General features: G+C 40.1%; 1 protein-coding gene across 3 annotated transcripts in view; it reads right to left on the bottom strand.

Moving 5' to 3' along the window:
• Nucleotides 1-19,794, bottom strand: part of thsd7ba (thrombospondin, type I, domain containing 7Ba) — a 225,895-nt gene extending 206,101 nt beyond the window's left edge. For 2 of the 3 annotated variants that reach the window (XM_074659768.1, XM_074659770.1), the window contains exon 1: nucleotides 7,315-7,611. The gene's annotated coding sequence lies outside the window, so the exon portion shown is untranslated. Of the gene's footprint in view, nucleotides 1-7,314; nucleotides 7,612-19,428; nucleotides 19,497-19,730 lie in introns of those variants that run through there. The other variant, XM_074659769.1, reaches the window with a different exon arrangement.
• Between the last annotated feature and the right edge of the window lie 1,555 nt (nucleotides 19,795-21,349).

The raw sequence follows: 21,349 nt of genomic DNA, 5'->3' as shown, positions 1-21,349 counted from the left end.
AAATCTGTGATGATTATTCATATTCTATGCATACGGTATGTTTACACAAGAGATGTGAGGATATTCTCCCTGTGGAGCTGGAACCTGCCCATCCCGTCTCCCGCTGCGTTCCAGGAATACGTTTCTTTTTTTTCTATGGACTTTTCAGAAAATTAGGTTTTAAGCTTTGAACAGAAATCAGAAGCTAATAACAGTCATTTCTGCGAAAGAGAGAGGGAGAGCGAGAGAGCAGGAGGGGGGCTCTCTAACACGAGGAAACCAATACACCTGCTCAAAGGGATTGAGACGGAAGCAGTGCATATTGCTGAATTTGTCACTAAAGCAATCCATTGTAATCAGCAAGAAATCAAACCAACCACAGCCTTGGGTCTCCACAAACCAACAAGGGTCACTCTAGTAATACTCAACCTAAGGTCCAGGTGCCGGGTGGGCTGCCCGCCGATCATTTTCCAATTCACTATGAAAATAAACTGATTCACAATGGGGATTTATTTATTTACTTTTAATGCAAACAAAATGCCAGAGTGCATTAACAAAAAGGAGTGCATCAAATAAAGTGCCAGGGGATCGTGACCTAGGTTATATTTTCTTAATATAGAGCTTTTCTTCTGTCAAACATATCAAACATAAGTAAATTGAACATTTTAAAAAGTTATTAAAAATAACAATACATTTTAGAGGGTTATTGTTTTACACGAGTGAAGATTTTTGTCCAATGAAACGGTTAACAGTGGAACACAGTTCATTGCTTTCACCATCAACTTGCCTGCTTTATGTGATTTTGCCTACAATGGTCACATCACAGTACAGTCTGAATCAATACTGGCAAACTATTCTTATTAATATTGTAATATGCTGCATCACCATTTTACCAGCACTAGTATTTATGCGAGTGATTTATTAAGAAAGCTGGAATACATACAGATTGATCGATAGACTGAAGGTTTGCATCCATAATCTGATAACTTTTATTACATTACACTGTTGAACAATATGGCCAATGATCAATTCTCCTAATGAGAAATATGATTTAACTATGAATGTGTCCAAAGCCTGTGTGGGTGCTGTTTCTGTTATATCATTGCAGTGATATGCATATTAACTGCAAACAGCTCTTTTCAGAAGCATCTAATCCTATTAGCAGAAGGATGTCATTGACAAATAGCCTCCTACTTGCTCTGCCCTTTCATGGCATCATAGCAGGACAGATATATGCTGTAATTCACAGAGCCCTTTGTGCTAAATATGTATGTACTAAACCATCTGTAGCCTGTTCATCTTTTAGTAACAAGAAAAAGCTCTCACATAACGAAAAGAAAAACTATTGTGTAGCGTTTTATTTGCAACACAGAACACCAGCTCCTGATTCATGACTTATTATACTGTATACAGATAACTTATTATCTCCGCCAGGAGATTATGTAACTCGCATACTGGTGGACTCATCAGCATAATATATTATGAGCCCATTTATAAGCTCAAAAAACCTCTTGTGGTTGCAGTGATTTATACTTTTTGAAAACATATTATATTGGCAACGTATTTTATTGACTGTTTTATACCGCCACTGACTGCTGATTCCTCACTACTATAAACCGGCCGGTAAGTGATCAATAACTGGTTCAGTTTGGACTCTTCAATTAAACATTACAGCATTAGCTGTTTAAAACAGGGCTCCAAGCGTTGACTACAACGGAGCGTGCCTTCTCATGTCCGTAGGAGGAGAGCTAGTTAGCCGTTAACAGCCAGTGGGCAGCAGAGTCCTATGGTGCATTTGCCTAACAGAGCTAACAGCTAAAAAGAAACTGCGTCGCTGATTATAAAAGTGCAAAGAAATATTCAAATGCGCTCAGGGTTTTTCCTGCATAGAGAATTACGATTGCGGCCGCCTCCGTCAAATTTCGTCCTGCCTCCAGCTCTCGACAAAAACTGTGACGGGTGTCTTCATGGAAAACACTATTTATACAATCATCGAAATCGGCAAAGTGAACCGGGAAAAGGCGCTGCCAAAACTGCCAAAAAGGAAGAAAAGAGCCGTCTGTTTTTGGGTGGACCGCAGCAAAGCTGGCGTGAGGCGCGAAAGTGTATCCGCTGGTAACGCCTTCAACACCACAGCAAAAAAAAAATCACAAAACAAAACTCCTTTTCCCTGCCGTTGGATGTTTTAATATGTTTCTAAATCGCCAGCAGGTGTTTATCACATGTGTGGCTGAACAGTTTCATAATGAACCGAAAATATTTTTTACACTTCTCAACGGGTGGGCGGGCTAACCGGCTCTAGTTCGGCTCGGAGCGGCCCAGGGGTGAAAATGGCTCGTGGCTCCCGCCGTGATCTTTACAGCACCCCTCGCTGCTTCCTGCGGGGCTGTGGAGTGTCCGCTGTGCCATCTCTCCCTGCGGGGGGGGATTATAATTATTGATGCATTAATGTGTTCATCACTTTAATGTTGCAGCTGGTAAAGGTGGAGCTAATTTTGAATTACTGTATATACTTAATAATAATATACTTAATAATTATATACTATATAATTATATACCTCAATAATACATCATAGTTTATTAGTTGATTTATGTTTGTTTTAAGAATCTGAATCTGCAAAGTAGCTAGTAACTAACATTGTCAAATAAATAATTGAAGTTAAAAGTACAATATTTCCCTCCCATACCCCCCACACAGTCTCACAAAATCCTGAGGGAATCCCTGCTACAATGCCAGTGTTCGTCTGTTAACACTCCGTGAAATGTAAGGAAATAAAGTAGTTGTTTTTATCAACTTTTTGTCCCACTGTATTTTAAAACATTAATTCATTACAATACATCTGAGAACATGACTGCCACAAAAGTGCTTGAGTCAGTTGAAGGCACGCTGCCACGGTACACATGCACGTCTGTGCACATGATCGGGATGGTACCACCTCCGCCTCATTTTGAGCCAGGAATAACCCTGGTGCCATATATTTTAAAACATTCATTTGACTTAGATTAGTGCTATTCATTTGAAATGCGGCATTCAAAGATTGCATACGCCTACACAATGCAGAATTGCACTTAGGTAAGTTGCAATAATTGAAAAGTGCTTTTGATTGTGGTAATAAAACTGTATGTGTGTGCTATTTATTCCTAAAGTCACAATGTAAAATCAATTGTAAAAAGGCACTGAAGTGGAATGTGGGACTGAAATAGTCTTAAAGTTTTCAGGGTAGTTTTTTGCTCCACTTGTATTTAAATTTGATTATCCGCAATCAACATTTCGGAGGGGTTTGATGTTTGTATTTTTTGTTTATGCTGCAGCGTCTAGTTTGTGATTCAAGTTATTGTCAGACCAGTAATCTACAATATGTGTTTTAGGAGCCATATACATGAATAGGAAATGTGCCTTTCATTTCACCACACATCTTTCTCATAATGTTGGTTTATTTGTTTTAGCTATGCTAGCGGCATGGAAATGTCTGACTGTCATCCGGCTGGTCTAGACTGAAACATCTCAACATCTACTGGAGGGATTGCCACAAAGTTTTGCACGCAATATATTCATGGTCCCCACAGGATGAAGCCTACTAACTTTGGTAATCCAACATTTTTTTTCACTTATCCAGTTAAATATCTCTACATTTAATGGATGGGTTGGCACAAAATTTCCCAACCGGCCGTAGTTTCAGCTGAGAGATCAGCTGAGAGATCAGCTGTCCTAGCGGCTGATCGTCATAAAACACTCATTCAAACTCGACAGAAACTAAATAAAACTCACCAAAACCGCCTTGGTTAGTGTTTCCAACAATCACCAACTCTGGTTTGGTCAAAATAAATCCTTATTTCACAGAGTTAGATGTGAAAATATGCTGGCTCTGAACGCCGTTCTCCCACGGCTCTCTCTCTCTCTCTGCCCGCTGAGCAGCTCTCGTTCTTTGGAGGCAGACCATTAAATTCGTTAAATAAAATGACAAACATCGCCAAAACAATCCCCCCCCCCAAAATAAAACAACCACCAATGTACTCAGCCAATCGCCAGCAACCGATATATTCGTCCAATTGCCCAACCCTAGTCCAGACATTCATGATTTCTAGATGATGTATCTTATAGACTGCTGACTTCTCCTCTAGCGCCATCATCTGGCCAAAATCTTTGGTTTATGACTAAATGCTTGATAAACTAATAACATTCCCATCGGCCTCAGCTGTGCTTTATATTTAGTACTAATTAGCAGATGTTAATGTGCTAATATGCTAAAGTAAGATGGTGAACATTGGTGAAAATACAAGTACAGAGTCACAGAGCCACTTGTGTGGCTGAAGACTATTAGTCTCTTTTGTATATTGATTCATCAATTGATTGGTTTATTTATTGATTGTAGTCTATGTTAATAATATTAATAAGGATAAATACTATGATTTTAGTGTGTACTGCACTGTATGTGATACACTGCGTAGACAAAATGAATGAAAATGAAGAGTGATCAAGAGTGAACAAGATCAAATCACTTGAATGCCCGTTTCATTAAATGAGCCGGAGGACGTGGGTGCTTCATAACTAGCAGCACCAGATGGATCTATAAAGTGAAATTGTACAGCAATTTCAAATCATATAGGAGCCCACAAGGGACAGATATATAGTAAACAGGAGAGTTCCCCCCCGCCCCCCTGTCTTTTCTCTGAACAGATTGGCTGCTGGATGAAGTCTATTTGCCAAGAAACATTGTGCTCTACTGTACAAACTGTAATGTAATCTCTTGGCCTTGACTCCTGGTTATGTGCCCTGATAGGCTTATAAAAGATTAATTATCACATAAAGTCTCCAACATTAGCAGGCTACAAATCCCCCATGATGCTGCAGGAATGAAATTAGCACACACACACACACACACACACACACACACACACACACACACACACACACACACACACACACACCATCCATGTAGAAGACATGCTTTGCATTCAAAGTGTTTGTTTTCTGAAATCAGATCATCGATTGCTCATACTTGTAGTCGCGGCGCCTGTAACTTGACCGCCAGCCTCGCAGTGGGTGTAACACACCACCTCCCTCCAGGAGTCCAATATACCACCCTCATATTTCAATCAATAATCAGGGTGGGATGCAATTAGTAACTTGGACGGGTTGTGAGTGTCACGTGACGGATCAATCGAGCGGAGAGGCGGCACACTCATTGGGGTGATTCACAGCCCAACAGTTTGTCCCCCGCTCAGCCTGAACCCACGCCGTCTATCTTCTTTATATGAAGCATTCAAGGCTGGAAATATGCATCTGTCAAACGTCCCCCATTACTCCGGCTGCCTGTCACACCTGGGGCAGCTCGCAACCGCCAGAAAAGAAAAAAAAGACGGAGTGTAGCTGTCAGCGTAGAACCCTCAGCGGACTGAAAAGGCACCAGCTTCCCCCCATTTCTCTGACTCTAATTTCCGGAAAACGTGGATATTTTTCTGGGTCTCCGGCTGAGTGCTGGGTTAATGACGGAGGCTGTGGCAGGAAAGGAGCTGAGACAGCTTCTTTTTGCTCCAGATAACATGAACACATTGTTTTACATGTTAAACCAGACGCCCAATATATATATACTGCACCACGATGATACATCTCTGGGCTGGCGTATATAGAAGAATGTGGGATTAATTTTGCTAAAGTTGTGTGTCGTGAGATACCGAGGAATCCTTCGCAGAGCTGTGTGCAGCAGTGTGGGTTGCAGTGCCCACCGAATGGCATCAATGCTGCTAAACTCTGTTGTTGTGGACAGTGGCCAGTGTGGTTAAAAATGAACAAGTTCCAGTGCGGGTTCTTACAATTAAAGTGCAGCTGAGGCTTCGGCTCTCGCTATTAATGTTTCCACCGCAGCGCGTCTGGCTCTTCCCTCACCTCAACAACCAATGTCTTTTCACATTACAAAGCTATTTCTCTCATTTCTCTCCACAGTCCAAGAGCGCGCTGCAAACTATGTCATGAATGAAATATAAGCACACCGCTGTATTACTTATGAGACCTAACGCAACTTTGCTCTGAGCTATTTTCAGATTTCATTTAAATTCATCAGCGTGATGAATATTCTTACACCACAGAACCTGGCGATAGGGGCGTCAGTCCGGGAGCAAATATTAGCTAAAGATGAACTTCAGAGATTACTTATCAGCAAAGACCACCTTTCAACTAGCCAATGTCTACATCAATCATTATAGTGAAAGCCTTCATGTGAGGCTCCTCCAAGTGATTCTAAAGGCAGTGCAAACAACGGCCACCACGAGACATGATTCAAGTGACACTAATGTGCTCCACTGTTGAATTTCAGATGCAACATTGCATTGTACTATTGTTTATTTAAACTTCAAAGGCTGAGCATTGCTCATCGGACAATCTTAAACTCATTTATACATCCCTTAAATGACAGAGACGAGAAGAAATCAGTCATTTATGCAAATCCACATGTTAATTTCAAAAGGAACTCTTTTTCACAAGTGCTAGAAATATCAATAAATGGCAATTATAACCTCCACTATAACCTTTTTCTGTACCACACATCAATGGACTGAATCTAATTATCCTCGTTCTCCAGCACATTAAGAGTTAATGTTCCATGCACACAGATTTACAATTTGTGTCAATTAGTCGGTAGCAGGAAATCCATTCAAACGTACGTCCACACATGTTCAGGCACACAGAGGGTCTGTGGATGAGAGCAGCTCTTCCTTTATGGTTTCATTCTTGCACCAAACAGACGGATTTCTTTCGCTGTATATGAAGTCCCATCTGAACACTCACATAATTGTACCAAAGAGACTCTCGCGTCAGCTCCTCTGGATTTAGCCTCAGCTTAGTTCTGCGAGGACGACCGGCTCCAGATCAATGGAGAGTCCACTCAGTCACCTGCTGATCTGTGAGCGAACCACCTGAACTCATGCTCCCGCCACTCTTAACTCACTTCCTGTCACCGTGCAGCTTTGATTGGCACAAGCCCATTTGCCTATCTGTCTCTTTTCCTATATCTGTTCCTGTATCTGTGATTTTATCCCAACAGTCCTACATGCACCTTCTCTGTGACATGACTGGAGCCAGATTCCTGAAGTTGTCACAGCTCACCAGCAATAAAAGCACTTATAAAACCAGCTTACTAAAAGGTAAGAAACAACTTAGCCCCTCTTATCACAATCAGATCTCCACTTCAGATTCATCACGACAAAACAGAGCAAAGGAGAAACTACAAATGCAGAGAAAATCAATGTGTGCACATAAGCGAGAGCGAGCAGTAAGGTTTTCAGTATTATAGCCCCCCATCAGTGCAAAGTGAATAAATCAGAAGAAAAAGGTCTTACCTGGGCTCTTGGTGTGGCTGGTGCTGCTGCTGCTGTGTGTAACAGATCCTATCTCTGCCTATGGGACAGAGTCAGAGAGGGATGAGAAAGAGGAGGGGAAGAAAGCAAAGAGAGAGAGAGAGGAGAGGAGGGGCGAGGAGAGGGACCACGAGCGTAAGATGAAGAGAGGGAGAGGAATCAGAGAGGAGGCGAGAAAGTGTCTGTGGACAATGAGGGAGAGAAACACAGACGGAGAGAGAGGAGAGAGCGGTGACAGCAGTGCTCTCACACAGCGCTGCGTTACACTGAAGGGGATGTGCTGGCTGTGGGAGGTGGTATTTCTCAGTCAAATGACATGTGCCTCTCTCTTAAAAACCATTGGCTAAGAGGGATGATTTCCTAATAAGCCATCCCCGCTGTCTCCAAGTGAACACACCCCCTCCTTCTTTCACGCCGCACACACACAACGCACAGATTTCCTTTAACTGTGCAGCCTACAAAGATCATCTTTTGTCTTTTCTCTTCCTATCCTCTCTCTCCCCCCAGCACTTTCACGTCTCTCTTTATTCTCTTAGGTCCTCTTCTGTATGTGCATTGTCATTTTTCACAATTGTTGCAGGAAGGTTTTTTTATCTGGCAATTCAAAATTGCTTCAGCTTTCAATTGTGCCTTCCTGTAGAGGGTATTTCGAGCCATTTCCCAAAAGCTTTCAAAAGTTGAAAAAACAATGGCTGGCTTTTCACCTTCTACTGTATATAACGTACAGACATACCCACTGAAAGGATGTCTTTTTCAGCTAATAATGGACAGAACCACTCTTGGTATATAATGACCATGTTCGCACTGAACAACCATTTTTTGGAGTGAAGGCACTCATTGCATCCAATTCCCTTCAGCAGATGCTTAAGTGGCAGAGATGTGTTAGAGTTTCCAATGGTGGTTAGTTTGAGCGTTTTTATCAGGTTTGGGCTGTATTTTAACATCTGGACACAGTAAGGGTGGTCAGTAATTGGATTTAACCAATTAAACCAATTAGATGTAACCTATTAAGGTTAATTGGTTACATGTAGCAGATAAACACTTGTACATTTTTAGATTTGTTTCAACAGTCTTAGTATTTTAAATGTGTGGGAGGTAAAAAAATAATGGAATGCAGGATATCAGCGCAATTAAAGTTTTCAAGTAGTGCCATTGAATAAAATGAGTGTGATTATACAGTCGCTGTTATCGCCCACTCACATAGTTATTGCTATTGGAAGTTCTGGGGGAAAAAATATTTCAATGCCGTTTCAGGAGATAAATTCTTAGCCTTCAGGTATGTGGTGTTTTGGATATAACCTGAAAAAGTGGACTGAAAACATTTCTTGAAAATGGTGATTAATTATTTGGCACATGAAAAGAAACACGAGTAGGGATGCACTGATACCGGATCGGATATCGGGCCGATACTGACTCAAATAGCTGGATCGGGTAATGTGACAATGGGGCCAATCTTTTCAATTCAATTCTATGTTTATATACAATATACATTATATTCTGGCATTTAATTCTCATTTCTGTTTTGACCAATTTGCTGCTGCATTAAAAGGGTTCACACTTGAATTGTAATTCCTGCTAATTTTGAAGATTTTTTACCAAGTTGCTGGTATACGATTTAACATTTTAATCATAAATAACAATTCTGTAAATGAACATCTATGTATTTATTTGTTGCATTTTGTTTTACAGTTAGTAAAGCATTGTTTAAGCCAAGCCTGATGTTCCCTTACACATAAAACAATGATCCCAGTCACTTCCTCACAGTGAGGCATACGGCTTATTAATTAAACACTGGTATCGGATCGGTACTCAGAATCAGCCGATACTCAAAGCCCAGGTATCGCTATCGGTATCGGGACTGAAAAAGTCAGATCAGAGCATCTATAAACACGATGATGTTTCACCGCTAAAAATGTTTTTAAGTGAGGTAGATGTTTCATAGTTCACAGTTATGTCTGAAAAAATGTCTAATCTATTATTTGTCTTCTCTCTTCCAAAAAAGGAAGTCTTTGTATTAGCAGGCGAATGGGCTAAATATCAGAAGGCACTATAACACATTGACAAAGGCAGCTGCAAGGACAAGTTATATTGACCGTGATTTAGCCATAAAAGAGTTCAAACATCAACACTTCAAGGAGGCCATTCTATTGGTTTCCAAATTGCAGGTGCATCAGCCTAAAGATCCACAACGTAATTCAATGTGTTAAGGAGAACTGACTCACACATATTATAATACCATAGGCCAGCCATGGAGGAATAAACACTAAACCGGCAAAAAGAAAAAGTGGTTGCAAGTCAAAGCTCAACAACAGAAGCACTTAACAGCATACTCGCCACATACAGCCATAACATTACCACACAATAGATAAATGTGGTCTAAGAAGCACCCCAAAGCAATGGAAAACGTAATGTGGCCTGATGAGTCATCCCTCTCCGTATTTTCTACACTTGTATGGCCTTCACTTGATGAAGTCAAAGGCTGTGTGCAACCCACAATGTCCGCTGACAACTGTTGAACATAATAGTGGGGAATCGCTAATGTTGTGGGCAGACATTAGCCTACTGGGCAGTCACAGCAATTACATCGCCTGTTCTGTTGTATAACAACCAAGCAATATGAGACCACAGTATGGGGCAAACATTATTCCCTCAAGGTGTATTTAATGATGATGAGCATCACTGAAAACACACTGTGAAAGGGTTACATTTCTAAGGTGAAAACACAACTCCCACACCGAATTTTACTCTAAATGGGACCATAGTTTATTAAATGAACATCATGCTGTATTGAAGAAGACTTGAAACTAGCGATAGAGACCATAAACTCATGTTAACAATGTTTACTGAGGTAATGAATTAAGTGAGACGTAGGGTCATTTTCTCATAGACTTCTATACAAGCTGACTTGTTTTTGCAGCCGCCCCCTGCTGGTCATTAGAAAGAATGCACATTGTAGGCACTTCTGCATTGTCTTCACTTCAGAACAGGTGTTATGTCGAAATCTGTTCCCCCGTCGAATAAAGTGTCCCTCCTATTAAAATAATAGCGCTCCCCTTAAGGTGAGCAATAAGGGTTGGTTCCGGTTTTGGAGGTTTAGGTAACGTCAGGGCCTATAGAAAGGAGGCTGGGTGACGCGTCATATCTCCAGGGGTTTAGCACGTGTGCATTAAAATCTCGCCTGCTGTCGCCGAAGTTGAGCCAATTGCAATGCACGACCGCAGCTTCAGTTACACTGCGCATGTGTCATACCCCACACCACAAGACCCGTGTCCGCCCATGACCTAGCCTCCTTTCTATAGGCCTTGGGTAACGTTAGGGGAAACGCATATCGATGGGGAAGCAGTATTCGACATAACACCAAAGGTTGCAGCCGGCTTTGCCTACATGTACCAGGATGCATTGAGCGCACGAGCGTCTCATAAACAGAAACAGAAAATAACAGGTGTTATGTCCAAGTCTGTTACCCCGTCAAATAAAGTTTCCCTCCTGTTAAAATGATAGCACTCCCCTCTGTGGTTAGCAATAAGGGTTGGTTCAGGTTTAGAAGGTTTAGATAGGGGACACACATATCGACGGGGAAGCAGTATTCAACATAGCACCTGAGGTTGCCTGCTATGCCTACATGTACCAGGATGCATTGTGCACGTCCAGGGAGTATGCTATGTCTGATAAGTAAACAAAATAAACTCACAAAATGTCAATGAAATAAATATTCTTACAGCTAAACCGTACACCTTCTGAATTCAAGTTTCTCTCATACTTTCTCTCAAACTGGACAGAAACTAAATAAAACTCACCAAAACATTAGTGTGTTTGTCCTCCCACTGTTCCAACAATCAGCAACTCAGGTGTGGTCGAAATAAATCCTTAATTGACGGAGTAAATTGTAATAATGCAGGCTTTTTTTTTTTTTTTAAATTAACTTTATTTGAAATCTGCGAACAATACAATGAACAATTAAACTGACACATAGGTAAATAAAAACATATAAAGGAAATGAAGGGATAAAAATACAAATAAATAAAAGAAAATAAACATAAAATAAAATAAAGTGACCTAAACAAGCCAGGGTTCAATATGAATAAATAAATTAAAATAATAATAACAAGATAAGATAATCTGTTATTAGTCCCACAGAGGGGAAATTGCAAGTAATAACATTACTTATTATTATTTACTTAAGTAAAAACATTCAATTGTCAGTCTCACCAAGTTAGTGAAGTTATTGTCTTAATATATCTCTTTTTTTGAAAACATTAAAATGAGGTTTTACTTTTGCAAATTCATTATTTTTGAATGTAAAACTTTGCAACAATACGTAAAACTGCTTTGGAGCACAGAAAGTTCACTCAAGCAGTCTTTTTTTTTTTTAAATGACAAGTTGTGTTTGTTGTTTTATGAGATAAAGTCATGATCATTTGACAGTCTGACGTTTGCCATGTCAGAGTATTTTAGTATTTCAGCAAGTCAGGTTTAACTGTCGTGATCGTAAATCACTGAGAGACAAAGATAACAGGCATTTTTCACACGACATCCCTAACTCAGATGGATAAAGATAAGGTTAAAGACTGGTTTCATGAACATCAAGACACAGTCAAACTCGCCCATCACCACATCTAAACATCAACGGACATTTTGGTGCACAGAATGCAAAGTTCTTCTCTTCTGTTATTAGAGTGCTGGAGTGAAGTTGGGGCTGAAATGATATATGAGCAGCAGACTTTGCAAATGAGCTGTGAAGCAGCTGCATAATGGCCATATTGAACAGTAACAGCTTAAATACGAGATGTTATTGGATATATGTCGCAGCAAGTAGAGCAGTCATGAGTGAGTGAAGCAACTTCATTTTACTGATATCAAGTCTTATTGTAGGTTTTTAGCATACTTGCTTACAGATTTTAACACAACAACAAAACCCATCAAAATAACAACAAAAAGTGGAGCACTGAGAGGAATTACACCACACCAATAATTTTAAGCACTCAGTTGTAAAATTATTGTAAAATTTCAATTTATTATTATAGGCAAATGTTTTTTGATTGACATTTTTTCGGCAGGTAAATGTGACTTTATTTGGAATCATAATACCTGTCAAAAAAAAATCCCTGCTTTCTATGGGTCCACTTCTGATCTTAACTGTCCATTGTTCCCACTGACTTTGCAAAAAAAAAATGTAATGACTTCAAAATCAATCAAAAATGTTTCAACTCTAGGATGACAATTTAAATACAGTGTCAATACACATCTGACAGTCAACCATAGACTGTATGTATACACCTCAATGTCTTTCCCTGGAGGCCTTGATGCATCTGAAGATCAAACGATTAAAAAAAGCATCAAGGATGAAGGTAAAATTTTACTTCAATTGCCCAATTCAATTCCAGCCAATCCCAGGCAGTAACCTCGAGGACTGAAAAGTGTAGCCAATAAACCTTCTTTCTAATAGCGAGCAGGGGGCGACTCCTCTGGTTGCAAAAAGAAGTCTGATTGTATAGAAGTCTATGCGAAAATGAGCCTACTTCTCACTTGATTTATTGTCTCAGTAAACATTGTAAACATGAGTTTATGGTCTCAATCACTAGTTTCAAGTCTTCTTCAATACAGCAAGATGTTCATTTAGTAAATTATGGTCCCATTTAAAGTCATATAGACCATAAAGCAGGGTATGCATTAGGACGTGGCTACTTTGTGATTGACAGGTCGCTACCACGGCGTTGTCAAGTCTGGGAGTTGTCTGTGTTTTTGCCTTACAACTTCAAGCCTTTCACAATGTGTTTGCAGTTCATGAAAGTTAATTCATAGTAATGGGTGACGTCACGGTGATTACGTCCACTTCTTATATACAGTCTATGGCCAGTCCTCATACCTAAATAACAAAATTTGTATTCTCATATGGCAATTCCATTCGACTTGCTCACCCTATTTTTAATTTACGGTTAAGTTTATGCAAATAAAAGTAGTTGGTTAAAATCATTGTCATGGTTAATGTTACTGAACGATTGCCTCTATAGGTAAAAGAACCCAACTCTAACTGTTGGTAGAAGATGGGACCAAAGGGTGCATTCACACTTGTAGTTGGGTTCATTTGGTCCGGACCAACAGGAGAAAAAATGGTGCTTTGCTGCATTCTACTTCTGGTCCGGTTCCTGTTCACACTGACAGAAGTTTAAGCAGCACTCCAAAGCTTCTGATGTGTTTATGTTTTTTGGTGTCACAAAGAGCTCGCATAGAAACAACTGATGAGCACTGTTAGTATTATTAGACTGCAAATCAACTGCATTGTTATGAATTATGACTAACAGGTAGAGACAGTAATGATTCAGGGCTTATTACTGTGGGATCGCTGTCACACACTTTTAAATGGATTTAATGAACTGAAAAAGAGTCGATACAAGCACTGCAGTTTTAACAGCTTATGAAAATGCCTGTGCTGATGTGCATACGTGTTGTCATGGTTACTAAATGATAATATAGGCTACATGGCCTTATACAGAAGATCGCTTCTTGAACAGATTTCACGATCAGCAGATGGATTTATTCGTAGTTTAGCTTTTGAAATCATGCTAAAATCACATATCTGCTATCATAAAATCCCGCGGTTGGTTTGTTTGCTTTCATACCACAAACAAACCACACTTTTTCAGGTCTCCGTTCGGTTGTTTGGTCCGCACCAGGGTTTGAATGACAGCTTTCAGACCAGCCCTAATGAACCGTACTAACCGGGAAAACAGACCTGAGTTCATTTTAACCGAACCAGACAAGTTAGATGTGAAAGCACCCTAAATGTCTCTGGTGTTGTTGTTTCTCTGGCTTCTATTTGACCACATCTTACATCCAAATATCTTATCAATCAACCTTTAAAACCAACACAGGTAGTTTCATTTAAGTTGCCTGATTAGACCTTTTCAGGACTGCAGGCAGGCTGAAACTGGGGTTGATTGAATTTAGGCATTTTCAAAAAGAAAAAAATTTAATTTGACATTGTCAGATGAAGATCTCTGTTGGATCGATACGCTGCTCCGTTAAATTCAATCAAACGGGAGCTATCAGTTTAGTGTGCGGATGTTTTGTCTGACTTTTGCCTTTGCTGTTGTGTGTTTCTTGATCCAGCACTTGTTATCAGCCAGAGGAATTGACAACACCTATGTGGCTGTGCAGGGCCTTCAACAGCTGGCACTGTTTCTATCCATTTCAAGAATGCCATCTTCAGCAATTACTTAAGAAACCACCCAAATTAGACCTGATCTGTAAAACAATCTGTAAATCAGTGAAACGTCCCTCATTGGCAAAGGTTTTGGAAAAAATAGTTGCAGGCAAGCTAATTGCTCATATGAATCGTGCTTTTTGAGAAGCTTCACCCTGATTTTAGAGCCGCTCATAACACCTGAGACGACTCTAGAGTGATGAATGATTTGCTTTAAGCTGCTGATGCAAGGAAATCCTCAGTAATAGTTCTTTTAGGCTGAACTGCATTCTATCCTCCTTGAAAGTCTTAAACATTTAATTGCTTTTTACCTGCATGACAGGTCTTTTGGGGCTGCTATTGATAATGCATGGTCCTCTTACTGCAGAGTGCATGTACTAGTTTGTGGGCCTGCCTCCTAAACTGTGCTTGACTGCTGTAAAGTTGACATCTATGAATCTCCTGCAGTGGAACCAAGATAAATCTAAAGTATATTTGCTTCTGACATAGATTTTGACCATGTTTCAAATAATCTTTGGTGCAACTGAACGATTAATAATTCAGTGTCTATTTGCAGAATAGTCACACGTTACCTATTTACACCTGGTTATAGTAGTATTAATATGTAGAGCAACAAAGTATATACAAGGTGTATGTTGTGGTGGATGAATGGGTCAGGACTTTTGTCCAGGAGACTGAGGCTCGAGTCCAGTGAAAAGCTTATTTTTACACTTAGTTGACTTATTATTTTCAGTTTTTTAAATTATTATTTTCAGTTTTCAGTCGCAGTTTGGTAAGGTTTAGGCCCTAAAACTACTTGGTTGGGTTTAGAAAAAATATACATACAGTACATATATACATACAGTACCTAATGTGCCTGAGTCGTGTCTAGTAGGTAACCCCCAATTGCGAAAATCTGACCTGAAATCTGCAAAAACTTGCTAAATCTTTTGCGAGACACGCTGCTCAACGACCTGTCCTAACCTTAACCACTGTATTTGAGATCGATGCCTAACCTTAAGGCCCTGACACACCAAGCCGACGGTCAGCCGTCAGACAGTTTGGGGCCGTCGGTGAGCGTCCATTGGTCTAGTTTGTTCGGTGTGTCCCGCACCGTCGGCTCTAGTCTGCCCATGTCAGAAGTTTTTCGGTCGATTCAGCATATTGAATTGCCGGCGGAGCACGTCTGTGAGAGAAATCCCTCTGAATGACTGTTCGGCTTAAAAAAATCAGTGCACGAGAGGAGAAACAGACGTGAGGAAAGCAAGCCAATGAGTGAAGTCGAGAGGATGCACATATTTGATTAAAAGTATAAGGGATAAATGGGCAAGAGAAAATACTGCTATTTTCAACATTTACACAGAACCAATCTCTCTAAGAGCATAATGACATGTAATTCAGTGTGCAGGTTGCATTCAAAAATCCATCTGTTCCGTCTGCAATCGTACGTCTGTTTACGCCTGGCATTAGAATGCGTCTCCACATGCGTCTCAAGTGACCACTTATGATCTGATCTCACTTCCCCGCTCTATATGCAAATAAACACGCAGTAAGCACATGGCTAATACAGCAGACGTTGTGGCTTAATATTACATAAATGTCAGTAGTAATATCTTACATATTTGTGTCTTAGGGTACATTTTATTAACATTATTGTAAAAGCATGCCGTCGACACCGCCGCCTTTGCCAGGCAACAGCGAGGTACAGAGCTTCGGAGAGCCGGGGAGGAGAGAGAGAGCGGGCGATTTGTAAAATCAGTGGAATGCCCCTTTAGGCAAAAAGTCACATTGTATTTGTCATTAGTCATATAAATAGCAATATTCATGTCTCTGTTGTATCTCTATTCCATATGTTGTAATCATTCTGCTTATTAATGACCAGATGGGGTGTCCTCGTCCTGTATCACTTGTTCTGTTGGAGTATCTCTCTGTTGGGGCACAAGCTTATCTGTTGGCTGTTTCATGTCCTCCATAATTGCATTTTTGATGGACTCCTTTTGTTTGACCCGTACTTTTCTCTCTGACCCATTGTGAGGTAATTGGCTGAGCCAGTGATAACCCGCTTGAGCTCCTGTCATTCTGCCCTGACATCCCTCTGCCACCCGTACGTTTACCCAAAGAGAAATATAACCTAGGATAATTGGAATTTTTCTTTCTTCAGTATCCGTCAACTTGAGAAACAAGAAACTTTCCTTTTTGACAAGATCCACAAAACAGCTGACCCATCACGCGGTAATGGTTTGTATCTGCGCAGCATCCGACGCAATGATTGTTACCGCTAATTAATCTGACAGCAAATGAGCCTTTTGGATTTCTTCAGGTATAGAGGGCCAACAGATTTTATCACTTCCCTAAAAGAGCCAGTTTGCTAATTTATGAAGTGGAAAAAATATTCAGACAAAAGCTCTCGTCGTCAAGCAGCAAATAAAAACTAAAATCAGAGCTGACTTACAGTCTCTCTTCGTTTGTGAGATTCAAACGAGACAATGCTGCTCTGTAGTGCAGGATGCCTTTCTTGAGGTTTCCCTCTCACAAAAAGCCACATGGAGAGAACTCTCATAGTATTTCCCCTATAGCTACACAGACTGGAAAACACTTTCTGAATAATCAGTCACAAACTGAAAAGCCACAGACTAAAATGGAAATCTCGGGATGGCATTAATCCTGACAGTAAATTCAAATCAGCCGACGTTGCCGGTGCTGATAACTGACTCTCTGCATGCTCTCTCCCGTCCATGGAGTCACTAGCTGCCTGCGGTTTTGCTATCTGATTATGCGTTTTATTTAAAGCTGTTCTTTCCAAAGTACCAATCAGGCTTTCCATCAGGTTGCCTGTCTGTTTGCCTTTGGAGCATTTAACCTCACATGTCAGTGTCAGCCAGAGGCAAGCTCCTGAAGCCATATCTTTGAATATGGTTGTGGTTAAATTCACTTATCATATTAAGTAGTGTTGGAACTCATCGCTATCAGCTTCTTCATGCAATGGAATATCTCATTAATTACACCCAGCTATGGTGAAGGAGATAGCTTATCATCACCGACCTCCTGACTTTTACAATTAAGCCAGGCAGCATGTAAACACAACACAATATTGTATTAAATGTATAAGGGATAAATGGGTAAGAGAAAACACTGTTATTTTCAGCATTTACAGAGAACCAATCTCTCTGAGCATAATGGCATGTAATTCAGTGCGCAGGTCGCATTCAAAAATCCTGTTAAATGAAAGCAACGGCTGATTTAAAAATGCAGTAAAAGTCAGAATGTGATTTACTTTATGAAACTGTTAACGGTGACAGATGAATTCCAGGTAATAGCATCGATTTTACAGTCGTTTCCAATTTTCACTATAGGAACATAGAGTAAAATGTGAATTAAAAGGGATAAAAACTCTCTATGTATATTACTTACATTAAGATAATTACTTTTTGTAGTATAAGTTTTCTGAAGTGTATGTTTAAATATGCAAATGAGGCACTATCTTATTAAATATGTGCTAATTTGCATACATTTCCAGAATTCGAACACTGGATAAAGCCAGGTTCAAAATTCTTGTTTCATTTTGTTGACAAATTAGATTCAAATGTTTTTACCGAGGGAATTTTTTATACCTCTTTTTATCAATCCATAAATCAGAAAATACTGTCAACAGCCATAAAAAAAAATCAATTTTCGCCATGTTTTTAGGAATAAAATGTTCTATTAATCAGGCTACAGTATAAATGATGTATGAACAAACCCTTCTGTAAAAACCTTTAGAATATAGAAACTGGAAAGTTTGTAAGTGCTACTGAAGTGGAAATTTCTGCCTCATTTTGAGAAAATGGCTTTTAAAGATATGTATAGAAAAATTCTATACATTTTGCAAGACATTACAGATGAATGGGGTAAAACATTTAACTAATAGAAGACAATTATTTTTTTGTATTACAAGTTTTCTGAAATTCTATGTTAAAATATGCAAATGAGGCATTATCTAATACTAAGTTTTGGTGAATTTAGCAGAAATCTACAGATGCAAATAGACAACGTGTAGGAAAATAAACACCTAAATGTGTATTTTGGATGTTTTCTTTCCACTAGTCTGAAGAAGACATGTTATGGATGCAAAGGAGCCCAAATTCTCAAAACTGACCAGTGCATAAAAAACATGTTTTTGGCTGGAGGGTGTCTCGCCCTAATTTGTAGTATTTTGTGTCCTTTGTGTTGAGAAACGGCTGTCTCCAAGGTCAAGAATAGCCCAACACAGTATGTGGATTTATGTGAATATTATTATTGATGTTATTAATGTGCTTGCTTTCATAATGCTACTCTGCATCTGCAGCAAACTTTGGATGAAAACAAGACGTTGGAGTGATTGATGGGGTGAGTCTTTATTGTTCTGTTGAACTCTAGGCCAATGTAATGGGATGTGGCCGGTTAGTGAGGGCTGCAACACGTGTCCTGTCATCATGGTGTGATTTGGCTGTGATAGAGCGAGACCGCCAGCGTGGTTAGACAGCGAGACTTTGGGCTCGCTGTTGTTGGCGAGGAACTGACAAACTGCACCTCGCTGGACAATGTGCTACATTTTGTCCTTGAACGAGACAGTCACGGTGAAGATGATGATTGATTGTTTTATGGCGGTGTAAAAAATGAAGAGGAGAGGTCAAACTTCTTCAGTGGCTATGCAAAGAACATACTCTAAAGAAAGGTGCTCATGCTTTTAAAGGGGATGTTTGCTGTACTTAAGTTCAGATTTGAGATATGTATACTTTACTTGAGTCTTTTCTTTTCATGGCACTTTCTACTTCTACTCCACCACATTTCAGATGAAGGGAGGGTTTAGACTATTGGTTTGGACAAAACACGAAATGTGAGGATGTCACTTCATGGATGTTAAATATGTTGGTGCAATGAAGGTTAAGACTTACTGAAAGTGTGTTTTTCCAAGAATGGCACCAACTCATCCTTGTAGAATGGTGTTTCATGTGTTATCCTTCTGTGAAGAGGCAAGCAGTACATGGATGATTAAAATGACCCGATGAAAAGGTAGCTAGCTGAGAAGGCTGAGGCTCAGTGTGGAGGCTATAATTAGGTTACTATTTTCTGGGGTGGCTGGCTATAGCTCCACTCGATTCCTCAAATCTGTATTCACCACTACACAAACATACTTAAGACATATTTCATAGGAGACAATTTGACAACCACAGGTGTAAATAACATAATAAATGACCTGAATTCAATTTAGCTGCTATACGGCTTCAGGATTCGTGTCATAACAGGAAAAGCACAGGTGAGCAGCTGTCAATCACTCGCAAACTCCGATCAAACGCTCAAACTAGGCAGCGCTGATCAAATATGAATCAGTACTGTAATGCCTATTTCTTACCTCAAATGTTTTCAGAAACATCTTGTAGTGTACTGTTTAGCTGTAAAATGAGAAAGTTTGTGACCCAGCAGCCATGTTGAGAACTGTTGAGGAAATATCAAGCACCGCCTACCAGCTGGAGTACAGCCAATAGGAACGCTCTCTCTCTGAAATGACCTGCAATTGGCCAAAGTCTCCCGTCACAGGCTAGATTTGTTAAAGCCTTCAAACAGAGCCAAGAGGAGGAGCAGAAGTCTAGTTATCTCTCAGAACACTTGAATTACAACATGCTGAAAGGTTATTATGGAAATCTTTGCCCGATGATGCCAAAAACCTTCTGCCTACTGCAGGTTTACGTGTGACAACTGAGCATCCTGTTCCATTATTTCATCTTGAGAGATTAATTAATTACGTTCTAACTAGATTAGTATGTAATTTTTTTAATGCTTTTAATTCTTTCCATTTTTTAATACGCATATCAAATATTTTCCATGTCACAGAATTAGTTAGCATTTTAATTTTTTTTAACTATAAATTGAATTCCTCTGTTTTTAATGTATCAGTTGAATTATAAAGCGTAACTCCCCGGCCGACCAGCAGCACCGATCAATCAGAAGGTGTAAGCCAAGGATGGAGCTGAAGGGGTCAGATCCCCAACAGGGTTATCAAAACATCAACATAAATAGCATGCATTTTAATTTTTCTCTTTTTTTTTTCACGGACTAATCCTAACGGGTGTAATGAAAACAGTGCAGGCGAGAGACAGTGAGTAATTGCAGGCTTGGCGGTGTTATCCATTACAGCTGAGAGGACTGGGAGGAGGGGAAGCTCACCCACAAATGCTGTTCCTATTTACATTTAGACAAGCCTTTCTTTGATGTCAAACCCCCTCTCCCTCATGACGGGGTTAACAGTCTTTTAATCTGCACTTGACGGGCAAAGTCATGTGACGGATAAACCGAGGTGCAGGACGGTCTACATGGCGGCGGTGGAGTTGGTGAAAGCAATAAACACTTGTGTAATGCAGGTTTCCCTTACTAACAGGAAGTCATGGGCTCTCGTTGTTTTCACAAATGTATTAAAAGCAGCTTGCAGAGTCGTACTGTTGGGCTGCAATCCATCATTATAAACCTGTTTTACATTTTTCCAGGTGCGATTTATAAGGTCATCCATAATCATTGCAGGTGCAATCACATCAACATTAAATCCATTCTGCCACATATGTGAGTAAGTCATCATGGAGTCATGACGCCTTAAAGGTCCAGTGTGTAGGATCTGGTGGAATCTAGCAGTGAAGTGAGGAGATTAGAGCCAACCGAAGCCTCTCCTGTGTGCCAAGCGTGTTGGAGATTAACGGTGGTCGACACGGACACGCGAATGTCCCTCTCTAGAGCCAGTTGTTGTAAGAGTATAGTAGGTCATTTGGAGCAGAGCCAGTGCTTAGAGTGTGTGTTTACATGGGAAGTGAGTGGTGAAGCAAGAGA

This window comes from Sebastes fasciatus, chromosome 14 (genome assembly GCF_043250625.1).
Source record: "Sebastes fasciatus isolate fSebFas1 chromosome 14, fSebFas1.pri, whole genome shotgun sequence".
NCBI lineage: Eukaryota > Metazoa > Chordata > Actinopteri > Perciformes > Sebastidae > Sebastes > Sebastes fasciatus.
The sequence above is the reverse complement of the archived record's forward strand: the minus strand, read 5'-3'. Positions and strand labels throughout refer to the sequence as shown.